This window comes from Coturnix japonica, chromosome 16, assembly GCF_054131305.1.
Source record: "Coturnix japonica strain WE chromosome 16, WE-NBRP24, whole genome shotgun sequence".
NCBI classification, from domain to species: Eukaryota; Metazoa; Chordata; class Aves; order Galliformes; family Phasianidae; genus Coturnix; species Coturnix japonica.
In genome coordinates this window covers 12,560,670-12,582,115 of record NC_140678.1, presented here as the reverse complement: position 1 = coordinate 12,582,115, position 21,446 = coordinate 12,560,670, and positions in this window count along the sequence as shown.

The following is a 21,446-nucleotide window of genomic DNA, read 5'->3' as shown; positions in this document are numbered from 1 at the left end:
TACTGCGCCTACATCATAACTCGGAATCTACTGCGCCTACATCATAACTCGGAATCTAACTCGGAATCTACTGCGCCTACATCATAACTCGGAATCTACTGCGCCTACATCATAACTCGGAATCTAACTCGGAATCTACTGCGCCTACATCATAACTCGGAATCTACTGCGCCTACATCATAACTCGGAATCTAACTCGGAATCTACTGCGCCTACATCATAACTCGGAATCTACTGCGCCGACATCATAACTCGGAATCTAACTCGGAATCTACTGCGCCTACATCATAACTCGGAATCTACTGCGCCTACATCATAACTCGGAATCTAACTCGGAATCTACTGCGCCTACATCATAACTCGGAATCTACTGCGCCTACATCATAACTCGGAATCTAACTCGGAATCTACTGCGCCTACATCATAACTCGGAATCTACTGCGCCTACATCATAACTCGGAATCTAACTCGGAATCTACTGCGCTTACATCATAACTCGGAATCTACTGCGCCTACATCATAACTCGGAATCTAACTCGGAATCTACTGCGCCTACATCATAACTCGGAATCTAACTCGGAATCTACTGCGCCTACATCATAACTCGGAATCTACTGCGCCTACATCATAACTCGGAATCTAACTCGGAATCTACTGCGCCTACATCATAACTCGGAATCTACTGCGCCTACATCATAACTCGGAATCTAACTCGGAATCTACTGCGCCTACATCATAACTCGGAATCTACTGCGCCTACATCATAACTCGGAATCTAACTCGGAATCTACTGCGCCTACATCATAACTCGGAATCTAACTCGGAATCTACTGCGCCTACATCATAACTCGGAATCTACTGCGCCTACATCATAACTCGGAATCTACTGCGCCGACATCATAACTCGGAATCTAACTCGGAATCTACTGCGCCTACATCATAACTCGGAATCTACTGCGCCTACATCATAACTCGGAATCTAACTCGGAATCTACTGCGCCTACATCATAACTCGGAATCTACTGCGCCTACATCATAACTCGGAATCTAACTCGGAATCTACTGCGCCTACATCATAACTCGGAATCTACTGCGCCTACATCATAACTCGGAATCTAACTCGGAATCTACTGCGCTTACATCATAACTCGGAATCTACTGCGCCTACATCATAACTCGGAATCTAACTCGGAATCTACTGCGCCTACATCATAACTCGGAATCTAACTCGGAATCTACTGCGCCTACATCATAACTCGGAATCTACTGCGCCTACATCATAACTCGGAATCTAACTCGGAATCTACTGCGCCTACATCATAACTCGGAATCTACTGCGCCTACATCATAACTCGGAATCTAACTCGGAATCTACTGCGCCTACATCATAACTCGGAATCTACTGCGCCTACATCATAACTCGGAATCTAACTCGGAATCTACTGCGCCTACATCATAACTCGGAATCTACTGCGCCTACATCATAACTCGGAATCTAACTCGGAATCTACTGCGCCTACATCATAACTCGGAATCTAACTCGGAATCTACTGCGCCTACATCATAACTCGGAATTTAACTCAGAATCTACTGCGCCTACATCATAACTCGGAATCTACTGCGCCTACATTATAACTCGGAATCTAACTCGGAATCTACTGCGCCTACATCATAACTCGGAATCTAACTCGGAATCTACTGCGCCTACATCATAACTCGGAATCTACTGCGCCTACATCATAACTCGGAATCTAACTCGGAATCTACTGCGCCTACATCATAACTCGGAATCTACTGCGCCTACATCATAACTCGGAATCTAACTCGGAATCTACTGCGCCTACATCATAACTCGGAATCTACTGCGCCTACATCATAACTCGGAATCTACTGCGCCTACATCATAACTCGGAATCTAACTCGGAATCTACTGCGCCTACATCATAACTCGGAATCTACTGCGCCTACATCATAACTCGGAATCTAACTCGGAATCTACTGCGCCTACATCATAACTCGGAATCTACTGCGCCTACATCATAACTTGGAATCTAACTCGGAATCTACTGCGCCTACATCATAACTCGGAATCTACTGCGCCTACATCATAACTCGGAATCTAACTCGGAATCTACTGCGCCTACATCATAACTCGGAATCTACTGCGCCGACATCATAACTCGGAATCTAACTCGGAATCTACTGCGCCTACATCATAACTCGGAATCTACTGCGCCTACATCATAACTCGGAATCTAACTCGGAATCTACTGCGCCTACATCATAACTCGGAATCTACTGCGCCTACATCATAGCTCGGAATCTACTGCGCCTACATCATAACTCGGAATCTAACTCGGAATCTACTGCACCTACATCATAACTCGGAATCAAACTCAGAATCTACTGCGCCTACATCATAACTCGGAATCTACTGCGCCTACATCATAACTCGGAATCTAACTCGGAATCTACTGCGCCTACATCATAACTCGGAATCTACTGCGCCTACATCATAACTCGGAATCTAACTCGGAATCTACTGCGCTTACATCATAACTCGGAATCTACTGCGCCTACATCATAACTCGGAATCTAACTCGGAATCTACTGCGCCTACATCATAACTCGGAATCTAACTCGGAATCTACTGCGCCTACATCATAACTCGGAATCTACTGCGCCTACATCATAACTCGGAATCTAACTCGGAATCTACTGCGCCTACATCATAACTCGGAATCTACTGCGCCTACATCATAACTCGGAATCTAACTCGGAATCCACTGCGCCTACATCATAACTCGGAATCTACTGCGCCTACATCATAACTCGGAATCTAACTCGGAATCTACTGCGCCTACATCATAACTCGGAATCTAACTCGGAATCTACTGCGCCTACATCATAACTCGGAATTTAACTCAGAATCTACTGCGCCTACATCATAACTCGGAATCTACTGCGCCTACATCATAACTCGGAATCTAACTCGGAATCTACTGCGCCTACATCATAACTCGGAATCTAACTCGGAATCTACTGCGCCTACATCATAACTCGGAATCTACTGCGCCTACATCATAACTCGGAATCTAACTCGGAATCTACTGCGCCTACATCATAACTCGGAATCTACTGCGCCTACATCATAACTCGGAATCTAACTCGGAATCTACTGCGCCTACATCATAACTCGGAATCTACTGCGCCTACATCATAACTCGGAATCTACTGCGCCTACATCATAACTCGGAATCTAACTCGGAATCTACTGCGGCTACATCATAACTCGGAATCTAACTCGGAATCTACTGCGCCTACATCATAACTCGGAATCTACTGCGCCTACATCATAACTCGGAATCTACTGCGCCTACATCATAACTCGGAATCTAACTCGGAATCTACTGCGCCTACATCATAACTCGGAATCTACTGCGCCTACATCATAACTCGGAATCTAACTCGGAATCTACTGCGCCTACATCATAACTCGGAATCTAACTCGGAATCTACTGCGCCTACATCATAACTCGGAATCTACTGCGCCGACATCATAACTCGGAATCTAACTCGGAATCTACTGCGCCTACATCATAACTCGGAATCTACTGCGCCTACATCATAACTCGGAATCTAACTCGGAATCTACTGCGCCTACATCATAACTCGGAATCTACTGCGCCTACATCATAACTCGGAATCTAACTCGGAATCTACTGCGCCTACATCATAACTCGGAATCTACTGCGCCTACATCATAACTCGGAATCTAACTCGGAATCTACTGCGCCTACATCATAACTCGGAATCTAACTCGGAATCTACTGCGCCTACATCATAACTCGGAATCTAACTCGGAATCTACTGCGCCTACATCATAACTCGGAATCTACTGTGCCTACATCATAACTGGGAATCTAAATCGGAATCTACTGCGCCTACATCATAACTCGGAATCTACTGCGCCTACATCATAACTCGGAATCTAACTCGGAATCTACTGCGCCTACATCATAACTCGGAATCTACTGCGCCTACATCATAACTCGAAATCTAACTCGGAATCTACTGCGCCTACATCATAACTCGGAATCTAACTCGGAATCTACTGCGCCTACATCATAACTCGGAATCTACTGCGCCTACATCATAACTCGGAATCTAACTCGGAATCTACTGCGCCTACATAATAACTCGGAATCTACTGCGCCTACATCATAACTCGGAATCTACTGCGCCTACATCATAACACGGAATCTAACTCGGAATCTACTGCGCCTACATCATAACTCGGAATCTACTGCGCCTACATCATAACTCGGAATCTACTGCGCCTACATCATAACTCGGTATCTAACTCGGAATCTACTGCGCCTACATCATAACTCGGAATCTAACTCGGAATCTACTGCGCCTACATCATAACTCGGAATCTACTGCGCCTACATCATAACTCGGAATCTACTGCGCCGACATCATAACTCGGAATCTAACTCGGAATCTACTGCGCCTACATCATAACTCGGAATCTACTGCGCCTACATCATAACTCGGAATCTAACTCGGAATCTACTGCGCCTACATCATAACTCGGAATCTACTGCGCCTACATCATAATTCGGAATCTAACTCGGAATCTACTGCGCTTACATCATAACTCGGAATCTACTGCGCCTACATCATAACTCGGAATCTAACTCGGAATCTACTGCGCCTACATCATAACTCGGAATCTAACTCGGAATCTACTGCGCCTACATCATAACTCGGAATCTACTGCGCCTACATCATAACTCGGAATCTAACTCGGAATCTACTGCGCCTACATCATAACTCGGAATCTACTGCGCCTACATCATAACTCGGAATCTAACTCGGAATCTACTGCGCCTACATCATAACTCGGAATCTACTGCGCCTACATCATAACTCGGAATCTAACTCGGAATCTACTGCGCCTACATCATAACTCGGAATCTACTGCGCCTACATCATAACTCGGAATCTAACTCGGAATCTACTGCGCCTACATCATAACTCGGAATCTACTGCGCCTACATCATAACTCGGAATCTAACTCGGAATCTACTGCGCCTACATCATAACTCGGAATCTACTGCGCCTACATCATAACTCGGAATCTACTGCGCCTACATCATAACTCGGAATCTAACTCGGAATCTACTGCGCCTACATCATAACTCGGAATCTACTGCGCCTACATCATAACTCGGAATCTAACTCGGAATCTACTGCGCCTACATCATAACTCGGAATCTACTGCGCCTACATCATAACTTGGAATCTAACTCGGAATCTACTGCGCCTACATCATAACTCGGAATCTACTGCGCCTACATCATAACTCGGAATCTAACTCGGAATCTACTGCGCCTACATCATAACTCGGAATCTACTGCGCCGACATCATAACTCGGAATCTAACTCGGAATCTACTGCGCCTACATCATAACTCGGAATCTACTGCGCCTACATCATAACTCGGAATCTAACTCGGAATCTACTGCGCCTACATCATAACTCGGAATCTACTGCGCCTACATCATAGCTCGGAATCTACTGCGCCTACATCATAACTCGGAATCTAACTCGGAATCTACTGCACCTACATCATAACTCGGAATCAAACTCAGAATCTACTGCGCCTACATCATAACTCGGAATCTACTGCGCCTACATCATAACTCGGAATCTAACTCGGAATCTACAGCGCCTACATCATAACTCGGAATCTACTGCGCCTACATCATAACTCGGAATCTAACTCGGAATCTACTGCGCTTACATCATAACTCGGAATCTACTGCGCCTACATCATAACTCGGAATCTAACTCGGAATCTACTGCGCCTACATCATAACTCGGAATCTAACTCGGAATCTACTGCGCCTACATCATAACTCGGAATCTACTGCGCCTACATCATAACTCGGAATCTAACTCGGAATCTACTGCGCCTACATCATAACTCGGAATCTACTGCGCCTACATCATAACTCGGAATCTAACTCGGAATCCACTGCGCCTACATCATAACTCGGAATCTACTGCGCCTACATCATAACTCGGAATCTAACTCGGAATCTACTGCGCCTACATCATAACTCGGAATCTAACTCGGAATCTACTGCGCCTACATCATAACTCGGAATTTAACTCAGAATCTACTGCGCCTACATCATAACTCGGAATCTACTGCGCCTACATCATAACTCGGAATCTAACTCGGAATCTACTGCGCCTACATCATAACTCGGAATCTAACTCGGAATCTACTGCGCCTACATCATAACTCGGAATCTACTGCGCCTACATCATAACTCGGAATCTAACTCGGAATCTACTGCGCCTACATCATAACTCGGAATCTACTGCGCCTACATCATAACTCGGAATCTAACTCGGAATCTACTGCGCCTACATCATAACTCGGAATCTACTGCGCCTACATCATAACTCGGAATCTAACTCGGAATCTACTGCGGCTACATCATAACTCGGAATCTAACTCGGAATCTACTGCGCCTACATCATAACTCGGAATCTACTGCGCCTACATCATAACTCGGAATCTACTGCGCCTACATCATAACTCGGAATCTAACTCGGAATCTACTGCGCCTACATCATAACTCGGAATCTACTGCGCCTACATCATAACTCGGAATCTAACTCGGAATCTACTGCGCCTACATCATAACTCGGAATCTAACTCGGAATCTACTGCGCCTACATCATAACTCGGAATCTACTGCGCCGACATCATAACTCGGAATCTAACTCGGAATCTACTGCGCCTACATCATAACTCGGAATCTACTGCGCCTACATCATAACTCGGAATCTAACTCGGAATCTACTGCGCCTACATCATAACTCGGAATCTACTGCGCCTACATCATAACTCGGAATCTAACTCGGAATCTACTGCGCCTACATCATAACTCGGAATCTACTGCGCCTACATCATAACTCGGAATCTAACTCGGAATCTACTGCGCCTACATCATAACTCGGAATCTAACTCGGAATCTACTGCGCCTACATCATAACTCGGAATCTAACTCGGAATCTACTGCGCCTACATCATAACTCGGAATCTACTGTGCCTACATCATAACTGGGAATCTAAATCGGAATCTACTGCGCCTACATCATAACTCGGAATCTACTGCGCCTACATCATAACTCGGAATCTAACTCGGAATCTACTGCGCCTACATCATAACTCGGAATCTACTGCGCCTACATCATAACTCGAAATCTAACTCGGAATCTACTGCGCCTACATCATAACTCGGAATCTAACTCGGAATCTACTGCGCCTACATCATAACTCGGAATCTACTGCGCCTACATCATAACTCGGAATCTAACTCGGAATCTACTGCGCCTACATAATAACTCGGAATCTACTGCGCCTACATCATAACTCGGAATCTACTGCGCCTACATCATAACACGGAATCTAACTCGGAATCTACTGCGCCTACATCATAACTCGGAATCTACTGCGCCTACATCATAACTCGGAATCTACTGCGCCTACATCATAACTCGGTATCTAACTCGGAATCTACTGCGCCTACATCATAACTCGGAATCTAACTCGGAATCTACTGCGCCTACATCATAACTCGGAATCTACTGCGCCTACATCATAACTCGGAATCTACTGCGCCGACATCATAACTCGGAATCTAACTCGGAATCTACTGCGCCTACATCATAACTCGGAATCTACTGCGCCTACATCATAACTCGGAATCTAACTCGGAATCTACTGCGCCTACATCATAACTCGGAATCTACTGCGCCTACATCATAATTCGGAATCTAACTCGGAATCTACTGCGCTTACATCATAACTCGGAATCTACTGCGCCTACATCATAACTCGGAATCTAACTCGGAATCTACTGCGCCTACATCATAACTCGGAATCTAACTCGGAATCTACTGCGCCTACATCATAACTCGGAATCTACTGCGCCTACATCATAACTCGGAATCTAACTCGGAATCTACTGCGCCTACATCATAACTCGGAATCTACTGCGCCTACATCATAACTCGGAATCTAACTCGGAATCTACTGCGCCTACATCATAACTCGGAATCTACTGCGCCTACATCATAACTCGGAATCTAACTCGGAATCTACTGCGCCTACATCATAACTCGGAATCTACTGCGCCTACATCATAACTCGGAATCTAACTCGGAATCTACTGCGCCTACATCATAACTCGGAATCTACTGCGCCGCCATCATAACTCGGAATCTAACTCGGAATCTACTGCGCCTACATCATAACTCGGAATCTACTGCGCCTACATCATAACTCGGAATCTAACTCGGAATCTACTGCGCCTACATCATAACTCGGAATCTACTGCGCCTACATCATAACTCGGAATCTAACTCGGAATCTACTGCGCCTACATCATAACTCGGAATCTACTGCGCCTACATCATAACTCGGAATCTAACTCGGAATCTACTGCGCTTACATCATAACTCGGAATCTACTGCGCCTACATCATAACTCGGAATCTAACTCGGAATCTACTGCGCCTACATCATAACTCGGAATCTAACTCGGAATCTACTGCGCCTACATCATAACTCGGAATCTACTGCGCCTACATCATAACTCGGAATCTAACTCGGAATCTACTGCGCCTACATCATAACTCGGAATCTACTGCGCCTACATCATAACTCGGAATCTAACTCGGAATCTACTGCGCCTACATCATAACTCGGAATCTACTGCGCCTACATCATAACTCGGAATCTAACTCGGAATCTACTGCGCCTACATCATAACTCGGAATCTAACTCGGAATCTACTGCGCCTACATCATAACTCGGAATCTACTGCGCCTACATCATAACTCGGAATCTACTGCGCCGACATCATAACTCGGAATCTAACTCGGAATCTACTGCGCCTACATCATAACTCGGAATCTACTGCGCCTACATCATAACTCGGAATCTAACTCGGAATCTACTGCGCCTACATCATAACTCGGAATCTACTGCGCCTACATCATAACTCGGAATCTAACTCGGAATCTACTGCGCCTACATCATAACTCGGAATCTACTGCGCCTACATCATAACTCGGAATCTAACTCGGAATCTACTGCGCTTACATCATAACTCGGAATCTACTGCGCCTACATCATAACTCGGAATCTAACTCGGAATCTACTGCGCCTACATCATAACTCGGAATCTAACTCGGAATCTACTGCGCCTACATCATAACTCGGAATCTACTGCGCCTACATCATAACTCGGAATCTAACTCGGAATCTACTGCGCCTACATCATAACTCGGAATCTACTGCGCCTACATCATAACTCGGAATCTAACTCGGAATCTACTGCGCCTACATCATAACTCGGAATCTAACTCGGAATCTACTGCGCCTACATCATAACTCGGAATTTAACTCAGAATCTACTGCGCCTACATCATAACTCGGAATCTACTGCGCCTACATTATAACTCGGAATCTAACTCGGAATCTACTGCGCCTACATCATAACTCGGAATCTAACTCGGAATCTACTGCGCCTACATCATAACTCGGAATCTACTGCGCCTACATCATAACTCGGAATCTAACTCGGAATCTACTGCGCCTACATCATAACTCGGAATCTACTGCGCCTACATCATAACTCGGAATCTAACTCGGAATCTACTGCGCCTACATCATAACTCGGAATCTACTGCGCCTACATCATAACTCGGAATCTACTGCGCCTACATCATAACTCGGAATCTAACTCGGAATCTACTGCGCCTACATCATAACTCGGAATCTACTGCGCCTACATCATAACTCGGAATCTAACTCGGAATCTACTGCGCCTACATCATAACTCGGAATCTACTGCGCCTACATCATAACTTGGAATCTAACTCGGAATCTACTGCGCCTACATCATAACTCGGAATCTACTGCGCCTACATCATAACTCGGAATCTAACTCGGAATCTACTGCGCCTACATCATAACTCGGAATCTACTGCGCCGACATCATAACTCGGAATCTAACTCGGAATCTACTGCGCCTACATCATAACTCGGAATCTACTGCGCCTACATCATAACTCGGAATCTAACTCGGAATCTACTGCGCCTACATCATAACTCGGAATCTACTGCGCCTACATCATAGCTCGGAATCTACTGCGCCTACATCATAACTCGGAATCTAACTCGGAATCTACTGCACCTACATCATAACTCGGAATCAAACTCAGAATCTACTGCGCCTACATCATAACTCGGAATCTACTGCGCCTACATCATAACTCGGAATCTAACTCGGAATCTACTGCGCCTACATCATAACTCGGAATCTACTGCGCCTACATCATAACTCGGAATCTAACTCGGAATCTACTGCGCTTACATCATAACTCGGAATCTACTGCGCCTACATCATAACTCGGAATCTAACTCGGAATCTACTGCGCCTACATCATAACTCGGAATCTAACTCGGAATCTACTGCGCCTACATCATAACTCGGAATCTACTGCGCCTACATCATAACTCGGAATCTAACTCGGAATCTACTGCGCCTACATCATAACTCGGAATCTACTGCGCCTACATCATAACTCGGAATCTAACTCGGAATCCACTGCGCCTACATCATAACTCGGAATCTACTGCGCCTACATCATAACTCGGAATCTAACTCGGAATCTACTGCGCCTACATCATAACTCGGAATCTAACTCGGAATCTACTGCGCCTACATCATAACTCGGAATTTAACTCAGAATCTACTGCGCCTACATCATAACTCGGAATCTACTGCGCCTACATCATAACTCGGAATCTAACTCGGAATCTACTGCGCCTACATCATAACTCGGAATCTAACTCGGAATCTACTGCGCCTACATCATAACTCGGAATCTACTGCGCCTACATCATAACTCGGAATCTAACTCGGAATCTACTGCGCCTACATAATAACTCGGAATCTACTGCGCCTACATCATAACTCGGAATCTAACTCGGAATCTACTGCGCCTACATCATAACTCGGAATCTACTGCGCCTACATCATAACTCGGAATCTACTGCGCCTACATCATAACTCGGAATCTAACTCGGAATCTACTGCGCCTACATCATAACTCGGAATCTAACTCGGAATCTACTGCGCCTACATCATAACTCGGAATCTACTGCGCCTACATCATAACTCGGAATCTACTGCGCCTACATCATAACTCGGAATCTAACTCGGAATCTACTGCGCCTACATCATAACTCGGAATCTACTGCGCCTACATCATAACTCGGAATCTAACTCGGAATCTACTGCGCCTACATCATAACTCGGAATCTAACTCGGAATCTACTGCGCCTACATCATAACTCGGAATCTACTGCGCCGACATCATAACTCGGAATCTAACTCGGAATCTACTGCGCCTACATCATAACTCGGAATCTACTGCGCCTACATCATAACTCGGAATCTAACTCGGAATCTACTGCGCCTACATCATAACTCGGAATCTACTGCGCCTACATCATAACTCGGAATCTAACTCGGAATCTACTGCGCCTACATCATAACTCGGAATCTACTGCGCCTACATCATAACTCAGAATCTAACTCGGAATCTACTGCGCCTACATCATAACTCGGAATCTAACTCGGAATCTACTGCGCCTACATCATAACTCGGAATCTAACTCGGAATCTACTGCGCCTACATCATAACTCGGAATCTACTGTGCCTACATCATAACTGGGAATCTAACTCGGAATCTACTGCGCCTACATCATAACTCGGAATCTACTGCGCCGACATCATAACTCGGAATCTAACTCGGAATCTACTGCGCCTACATCATAACTCGGAATCTACTGCGCCTACATCATAACTCGGAATCTAACTCGGAATCTACTGCGCCTACATCATAACTCGGAATCTACTGCGCCTACATCATAACTCGGAATCTAACTCGGAATCTACTGCGCCTACATCATAACTCGGAATCTAACTCGGAATCTACTGCGCCTACATCATAACTCGGAATCTAACTCGGAATCTACTGCGCCTACATCATAACTCGGAATCTACTGCGCCTACATCATAACTTGGAATCTAACTCGGAATCTACTGATCCTACATCATAACTCGGAATCTACTGCGCCTACATCATAACTCGGAATCTAACTCGGAATCTACTGCGCCTACATCATAACTCGGAATCTACTGCGCCTACATCATAACTCGAAATCTAACTCGGAATCTACTGCGCCTACATCATAACTCGGAATCTAACTCGGAATCTACTGCGCCTACATCATAACTCGGAATCTACTGCGCCTACATCATAACTCGGAATCTAACTCGGAATCTACTGCGCCTACATAATAACTCGGAATCTACTGCGCCTACATCATAACTCGGAATCTACTGCGCCTACATCATAACACGGAATCTAACTCGGAATCTACTGCGCCTACATCATAACTCGGAATCTACTGCGCCTACATCATAACTCGGTATCTAACTCGGAATCTACTGCGCCTACATCATAACTCGGAATCTACTGCGCCTACATCATAACTTGGAATCTAACTCGGAATCTACTGCGCCTACATCATAACTCGGAATCTACTGCGCCTACATCATAACTCGGAATCTAACTCGGAATCTACTGCGCCTACATCATAACTCGGAATCTACTGCGCCGACATCATAACTCGGAATCTAACTCGGAATCTACTGCGCCTACATCATAACTCGGAATCTACTGCGCCTACATCATAACTCGGAATCTAACTCGGAATCTACTGCGCCTACATCATAACTCGGAATCTACTGCGCCTACATCATAACTCGAAATCTAACTCGGAATCTACTGCGCCTACATCATAACTCGGAATCTAACTCGGAATCTACTGCGCCTACATCATAACTCGGAATCTACTGCGCCTACATCATAACTCGGAATATAACTCGGAATCTACTGCGCCTACATCATAACTCGGAATCTAACTCGGAATCTACTGCGCCTACATCATAACTCGGAATCTACTGCGCCTACATCATAACTCGGAATCTAACTCAGAATCTACTGCGCCTACATCATAACTCGGAATCTACTGCGCCTACATCATATCTCGGAATCTAACTGGGAATCTACTGCGCCTACATCATAACTCGGAATCTGACTCGGAATCTACTGCGCCTACATCATTATACGGAATTTAACTCGGAATCTACTGCGCCTACATCATAACTCGGAATCTAACTCGGAATCTACTGCGCCTACATCATAACTCGGAATCTACTGCGCCTACATCATAACTCGGAATCTAACTCGGAATCTACTGCGCCTACTTCATAACTCGGAATCTACTGCGCCTACATCATAACTCGGAATCTAACTCGGAATCTACTGCGCCTACATCATAACTCGGAATCTACTGCGCCTACATCATAACTCGGAATCTAACTCAGAATCTACTGCGCCTACATCATAACTCGGAATCTAACTCAGAATCTACTGCGCCTACATCATATCTGGGAATCTAACTCGGAATCTACTGCGCCTACATCATAACTCGGAATCTAACTCGGAATCTACTGCGCCTACATCATTATACGGAATTTAACTCGGAATCTACTGCGCCTACATAATAACTCGGAATCTAACTCGGAATCTACTGCGCCTACATCATAACTCGGAATCTACTGAGCCTACATCATAACTCGGAATCTCCTGCGCCTACATCATAACTCGGAATCTACTGCGCCTACATCATAACTTGGAATCTAACTCGGAATCTACTGCGCCTACATCATAACTCGGAATCTACTGCGCCTACATCATAACTCGGAATCTAACTCGGAATCTACTGCGCCTACATCATAACTCGGAATCCACTGCGCCTACATCATAACTCGGAATCTAACTCGGAATCTACTGCGCCTACATCATAACTCGGAATCTACTGCGCCTACATCATAACTCGGAATCTAACTCGGAATCTACTGCGCCTACATCATAACTCGGAATTTAACTCAGAATCTACTGCGCCTACATCATAACTCGGAATCTACTGCGCCTACATTATAACTCGGAATCTACTGCGCCTACATCATAACTCGGAATCTACTGCGCCTACATCATAACTCGGAATCTAACTCGGAATCTACTGCGCCTACATCATAACTCGGAATCTACTGCGCCTACATCATAACTCGGAATCTAACTCGGAATCTACTGCGCCTACATCATAACTCGGAATCTACTGCGCCTACATCATAACTCGGAATCTAACTCGGAATCTACTGCGCCTACATCATAACTCGGAATCTACTGTGCCTACATCATAACTCGGAATCTAACTCGGAATCTACTGCGCCTACATCATAACTCGGAATCTACTGCGCCGACATCATAACTCGGAATCTAACTCGGAATCTACTGCGCCTACTTCATAACTCGGAATCTACTGCGCCTACATCATAACTCGGAATCTAACTCGGAATCTACTGCGCCTACATCATAACTCGGAATCTACTGCGCCTACATCATAACTCGGAATCTAACTCAGAATCTACTGCGCCTACATCATAACTCGGAACCTAACTCAGAATCTACTGCGCCTACATCATATCTCGGAATCTAACTCGGAATCTACTGCGCCTACATCATAACTCGGAATCTAACTCGGAATCTACTGCGCCTACATCATTATACGGAATTTAACTCGGAATCTACGGCGCCTACATCATAACTCGGAATCTAACTCGGAATCTACTGCGCCTACATCATAACTCGGAATCTACTGAGCCTACATCATAACTCGGAATCTCCTGCGCCTACATCATAACTTGGAATCTACTGCGCCTACATCATAACTTGGAATCTAACTCGGAATCTACTGCGCCTACATCATAACTTGGAATCTAACTCGGAATCTACTGCGCCTAAATCATAACTCGGAATCTACTGCGCCTACATCATAACTCGGAATCTAACTCGGAATCTACTGCGCCTACATCATAACTCGGAATTTAACTCAGAATCTACTGCGCCTACATCATAACTCGGAATCTACTGCGCCTACATTATAACTCGGAATCTACTGCGCCTACATCATAACTCGGAATCTACTGCGCCTACATCATAACTCGGAATCTAACTCGGAATCTACTGCGCCTACATCATAACTCGGAATCTAACTCGGAATCTACTGCGCCTACATCATAACTCGGAATCTAACTCGGAATCTACTGCGCCTACATCATAACTCGGAATCTAACTCGGAATCTACTGCGCCTACATCATAACTCGGAATCTACTGCGCCTACATCATAACTCGGAATCTAACTCGGAATCTACTGCGCCTACATCATAACTCGGAATCTACTGCGCCTACATCATAACTTGGAATCTAACTCGGAATCTACTGCGCCTACATCATAACTCGGAATTTAACTCAGAATTTACTGCGCCTACATCATAACTCGGAATCTACTGCGCCTACATTAAAACTCGGAATCTAACTCGGAATCTACTGCGCCTACATCATAACTCGGAATCTACTGCGCCTACATCATAACTCGGAATCTAACTCGGAATCTACTGCGCCTACATCATAACTCGGAATCTACTGCGCCTACATCATAACTCGGAATCTACTGCGCCTACATCAAAACTCGGAATCTAACTCGGAATCTACTGCGCCTACATCATAACTCGGAATCTACTGCGCCTACATCATAACTCGGAATCTACTGCGCCTACATCATAACTCGGAATCTAACTCGGAATCTACTGCGCCTACATCATAACTCCGAATCTACTGCGCCTACATCATAACTCGGAATCTACTGCGCCTACATCATAACTCGGAATCTAACTCGGAATCTACTGCGCCTACATCATAACTCGGAATCTACTGCGCCTACATCATAACTTGGAATCTAACTCGGAATCTACTGCGCCTACATCATAACTCGGAATCTACTGCGCCTACATCATAACTCGGAATCTAACTCGGAATCTACTGCGCCTACATCATAACTCGGAATCTAACTCGGAATCTACTGCACCTACATCATAACTCGGAATCTACTGCGCCTACATCATAACTCAGAATCTAACTCGGAATCTACTGCACCTACATCATAACTCGGAATCAAACTCAGAATCTACTGCGCCTACATCATAACTCGGAATCTACTGCGCCTACATCATAACTCGGAATCTAACTCGGAATCTACTGCGCCTACATCATAACTCGGAATCTACTGCGCCTACATCATAACTCGGAATCTAACTCGGAATCTACTGCGCCTACATCATAACTCGGAATCTACTGCGCCTACATCATAACTTGGAATCTAACTCGGAATCTACTGCGCCTACATCATAACTCGGAATCTACTGCGCCTACATCATAACTCGGAATCTAACTCGGAATCTACTGCGCCTACATCATAACTCGGAATCTACTGCGCCGACATCATAACTCGGAATCTAACTCGGAATCTACTGCGCCTACATCATAACTCGGAATCTACTGCGCCTACATCATAACTCGGAATCTAACTCGGAATCTACTGCGCCTACATCATAACTCGGAATCTACTGCGCCTACATCATAACTCGGAATCTAACTCGGAATCTACTGCGCCTACATCATAACTCGGAATCTACTGCGCCTACATCATAACTCGGAATCTAACTCGGAATCTACTGCGCTTACATCATAACTCGGAATCTAACTCGGAATCTACTGCGCCTACATCATAACTCGGAATCTACTGCGCCTACATCATAACTCGGAATCTAACTCGGAATCTACTGCGCCTACATCATAACTCGGAATCTACAGCGCCTACATCATAACTCGGAATCTAACTCGGAATCTACTGCGCCTACATCATAACTCGGAATCTACTGCGCCTACATCATAACTCAGAATCTAACTCGGAATCTACTGCGCCTACATCATAACTCGGAATCTACTGCGCCTACATCATAACTCGGAATCTAACTCGGAATCTACTGCGCCTACATCATAACTCGGAATCTACTGCGCCTACATCATAACTCGGAATCTAACTCGGAATCTACTGCGCCTACATCATAACTCGGAATCTAACTCGGAATCTACTGCGCCTACATCATAACTCGGAATTTAACTCAGAATCTACTGCGCCTACATCATAACTCGGAATCTACTGCGCCTACATTATAACTCGGAATCTAACTCGGAATCTACTGCGCCTACATCATAACTCGGAATCTAACTCGGAATCTACTGCGCCTACATCATAACTCGGAATCTACTGCGCCTACATCATAACTCGGAATCTAACTCGGAATCTACTGCGCCTACATCATAACTCGGAATCTACTGCGCCTACATCATAACTCGGAATCTAACTCGGAATTACTGCGCCTACATCATAACTCGGAATCTACTGCGCCTACATCATAACTCGGAATCTAACTCGGAATCTACTGCGCCTACATCATAACTCGGAATCTAACTCGGAATCTACTGCGCCTACATCATAACTCGGAATCTACTGCGCCTACATCATAACTCAGAATCTACTGCGCCTACATCATAACTCGGAATCTAACTCGGAATCTACTGCACCTACATCATAACTCGGAATCTACTGCGCCTACATCATAACTCGGAATCTAACTCGGAATCTACTGCGCCTACATCATAACTCGGAATCTAACTCGGAATCTACTGCGCCTACATCATAACTCGGAATCTACTGCACCTACATCATAACTTGGAATCTAACTCGGAATCTACTGCGCCTACATCATAACTCGGAATCTCCTGCGCCTACATCATAACTCGGAATCTAACTCGGAATCTACTGCGCCTACATCATAACTCGGAATCTACTGCGCCTACATCATAACTCGGAATCTACTGCGCCTACATCATAACTCGGAATCTAACTCGGAATCTACTGCGCCTACATCATAACTCGGAATCTACTGCGCCTACATCATAACTCGGAATCTACTGCGCCTACATCATAACTCGGAATCTAACTCGGAATCTACTGCGCCTACATCATAACTCGGAATCTACTGCGCCTACATCATATCTCGGAATCTAACTCGGAATCTACTGCGCCTACATCATAACTCGGAATCTACTGCGCCTACATCATAACTCGGAATCTAACTCGGAATCTACTGCGCCTACATCATAACTCGGAATCTAACTCGGAGTCTACTGCGCCTACATCATAACTCGGAATCTACTGCGCCTACATCATAGCTCGGAATCTACTGCGCCTACATCATAACTCGGAATCTAACTCGGAATCTACTGCACCTACATCATAACTCGGAATCAAACTCAGAATCTACTGCGCCTACATCATAACTCGGAATCTACTGCGCCTACATCATAACTCGGAATCTAACTCGGAATCTACTGCGCCTACATCATAACTCGGAATCTACTGCGCCTACATCATAACTCGGAATCTAACTCGGAATCTACTGCGCTTACATCATAACACGGAATCTACTGCGCCTACATCATAACTCGGAATCTAACTCGGAATCTACTGCGCCTACATCATAACTCGGAATCTAACTCGGAATCTACTGCGCCTACATCATAACTCGGAATCTACTGCGCCTACATCATAACTCGGAATCTAACTCGGAATCTACTGCGCCTACATCATAACTCGGAATCTACTGAGCCTACATCATAACTCGGAATCTAACTCGGAATCCACTACGCCTACATCATAACTCGGAATCTACTGCGCCTACATCATAACTCGGAATCTAACTCGGAATCTACTGCGCCTACATCATAACTCGGAATCTAACTCGGAATCTACTGCGCCTACATCATAACTCGGAATCTACTGCGCCTACATCATAACTCAGAATCTAACTCGGAATCTACTGCGCCTACATCATAACTCGGAATCTACTGCGCCTACATCATAACTCGGAATCTAACTCGGAATCTACAGCGCCTACATCATAACTCGGAATCTACTGCGCCTACATCATAACTCGGAATCTAACTCGGAATCTACTGCGCTTACATCATAACTCGGAATCTACTGCGCCTACATCATAACTCGGAATCTAACTCGGAATCTACTGCGCCTACATCATAACTCGGAATCTAACTCGGAATCTACTGCGCCTACATCATAACTCGGAATCTACTGCGCCTACATCATAACTCGGAATCTAACTCGGAATCTACTGCGCCTACATCATAACTCGGAATCTACTGCGCCTACATCATAACTCGGAATCTAACTCGGAATCTACTGCGCCTACATCATAACTCGGAATCTACTGCGCCTACATCATAACTCGGAATCTACTGCGCCTACATCATAACTCGGAATCTAACTCGGAATCTACTGCGCCTACATCATAACTCGGAATCTACTGCGCCTACATCATAACTCGGAATCTAACTCGGAATCTACTGCGCCTACATCATAACTCGGAATCTACTGCGCCTACATCATAACTCGGAATCTAACTCGGAATCTACTGCGCCTACATCATAACTCGGAATCTAACTCGGAATCTACTGCGCCTACATCATAACTCGGAATCTAACTCGGAATCTACTGCGCCTACATCATAACTCGGAATCTACTGTGCCTACATCATAACTGGGAATCTAACTCGGAATCTACTGCGCCTACATCATAACTCGGAATCTACTGCGCCGACATCATAACTCGGAATCTAACTCGGAATCTACTGCACCTACATCATAACTCGGAATCTACTGCGCCTACATCATAACTCGGAATCTAACTCGGAATCTACTGCGCCTACATCATAACTCGGAATCTAACTCGGAATCTACTGCGCCTACATCATAACTCGGAATCTACTGCGCCTACATCATAACTCGGAATCTAACTCGGAATCTACTGCGCCTACATCATAACTCGGAATCTACTGCGCCTACATCATAACTCGGAATCTAACTCGGAATTACTGCGCCTACATCATAACTCGGAATCTACTGCGCCTACATCATAACTCGGAATCTAACTCGGAATCTACTGCGCCTACATCATAACTCGGAATCTAACTCGGAATCTACTGCGCCTACATCATAACTCGGAATCTACTGCGCCTACATCATAACTCAGAATCTACTGCGCCTACATCATAACTCGGAATCTAACTCGGAATCTACTGCACCTACATCATAACTCGGAATCTACTGCGCCTACATCATAACTCGGAATCTAACTCGGAATCTACTGCGCCTACATCATAACTCGGAATCTAACTCGGAATCTACTGCGCCTACATCATAACTCGGAATCTACTGCACCTACATCATAACTTGGAATCTAACTCGGAATCTACTGCGCCTACATCATAACTCGGAATCTCCTGCGCCTACATCATAACTCGGAATCTAACTCGGAATCTACTGCGCCTACATCATAACTCGGAATCTACTGCGCCTACATCATAACTCGGAATCTACTGCGCCTACATCATAACTCGGAATCTAACTCGGAATCTACTGCGCCTACATCATAACTCGGAATCTACTGCGCCTACATCATAACTCGGAATCTACTGCGCCTACATCATAACTCGGAATCTAACTCGGAATCTACTGCGCCTACATCATAACTCGGAATCTACTGCGCCTACATCATATCTCGGAATCTAACTCGGAATCTACTGCGCCTACATCATAACTCGGAATCTACTGCGCCTACATCATAACTCGGAATCTAACTCGGAATCTACTGCGCCTACATCATAACTCGGAATCTAACTCGGAGTCTACTGCGCCTACATCATAACTCGGAATCTACTGCGCCTACATCATAGCTCGGAATCTACTGCGCCTACATCATAACTCGGAATCTAACTCGGAATCTACTGCACCTACATCATAACTCGGAATCAAACTCAGAATCTACTGCGCCTACATCATAACTCGGAATCTACTGCGCCTACATCATAACTCGGAATCTAACTCGGAATCTACTGCGCCTACATCATAACTCGGAATCTACTGCGCCTACATCATAACTCGGAATCTAACTCGGAATCTACTGCGCTTACATCATAACACGGAATCTACTGCGCCTACATCATAACTCGGAATCTAACTCGGAATCTACTGCGCCTACATCATAACTCGGAATCTAACTCGGAATCTACTGCGCCTACATCATAACTCGGAATCTACTGCGCCTACATCATAACTCGGAATCTAACTCGGAATCTACTGCGCCTACATCATAACTCGGAATCTACTGAGCCTACATCATAACTCGGAATCTAACTCGGAATCCACTACGCCTACATCATAACTCGGAATC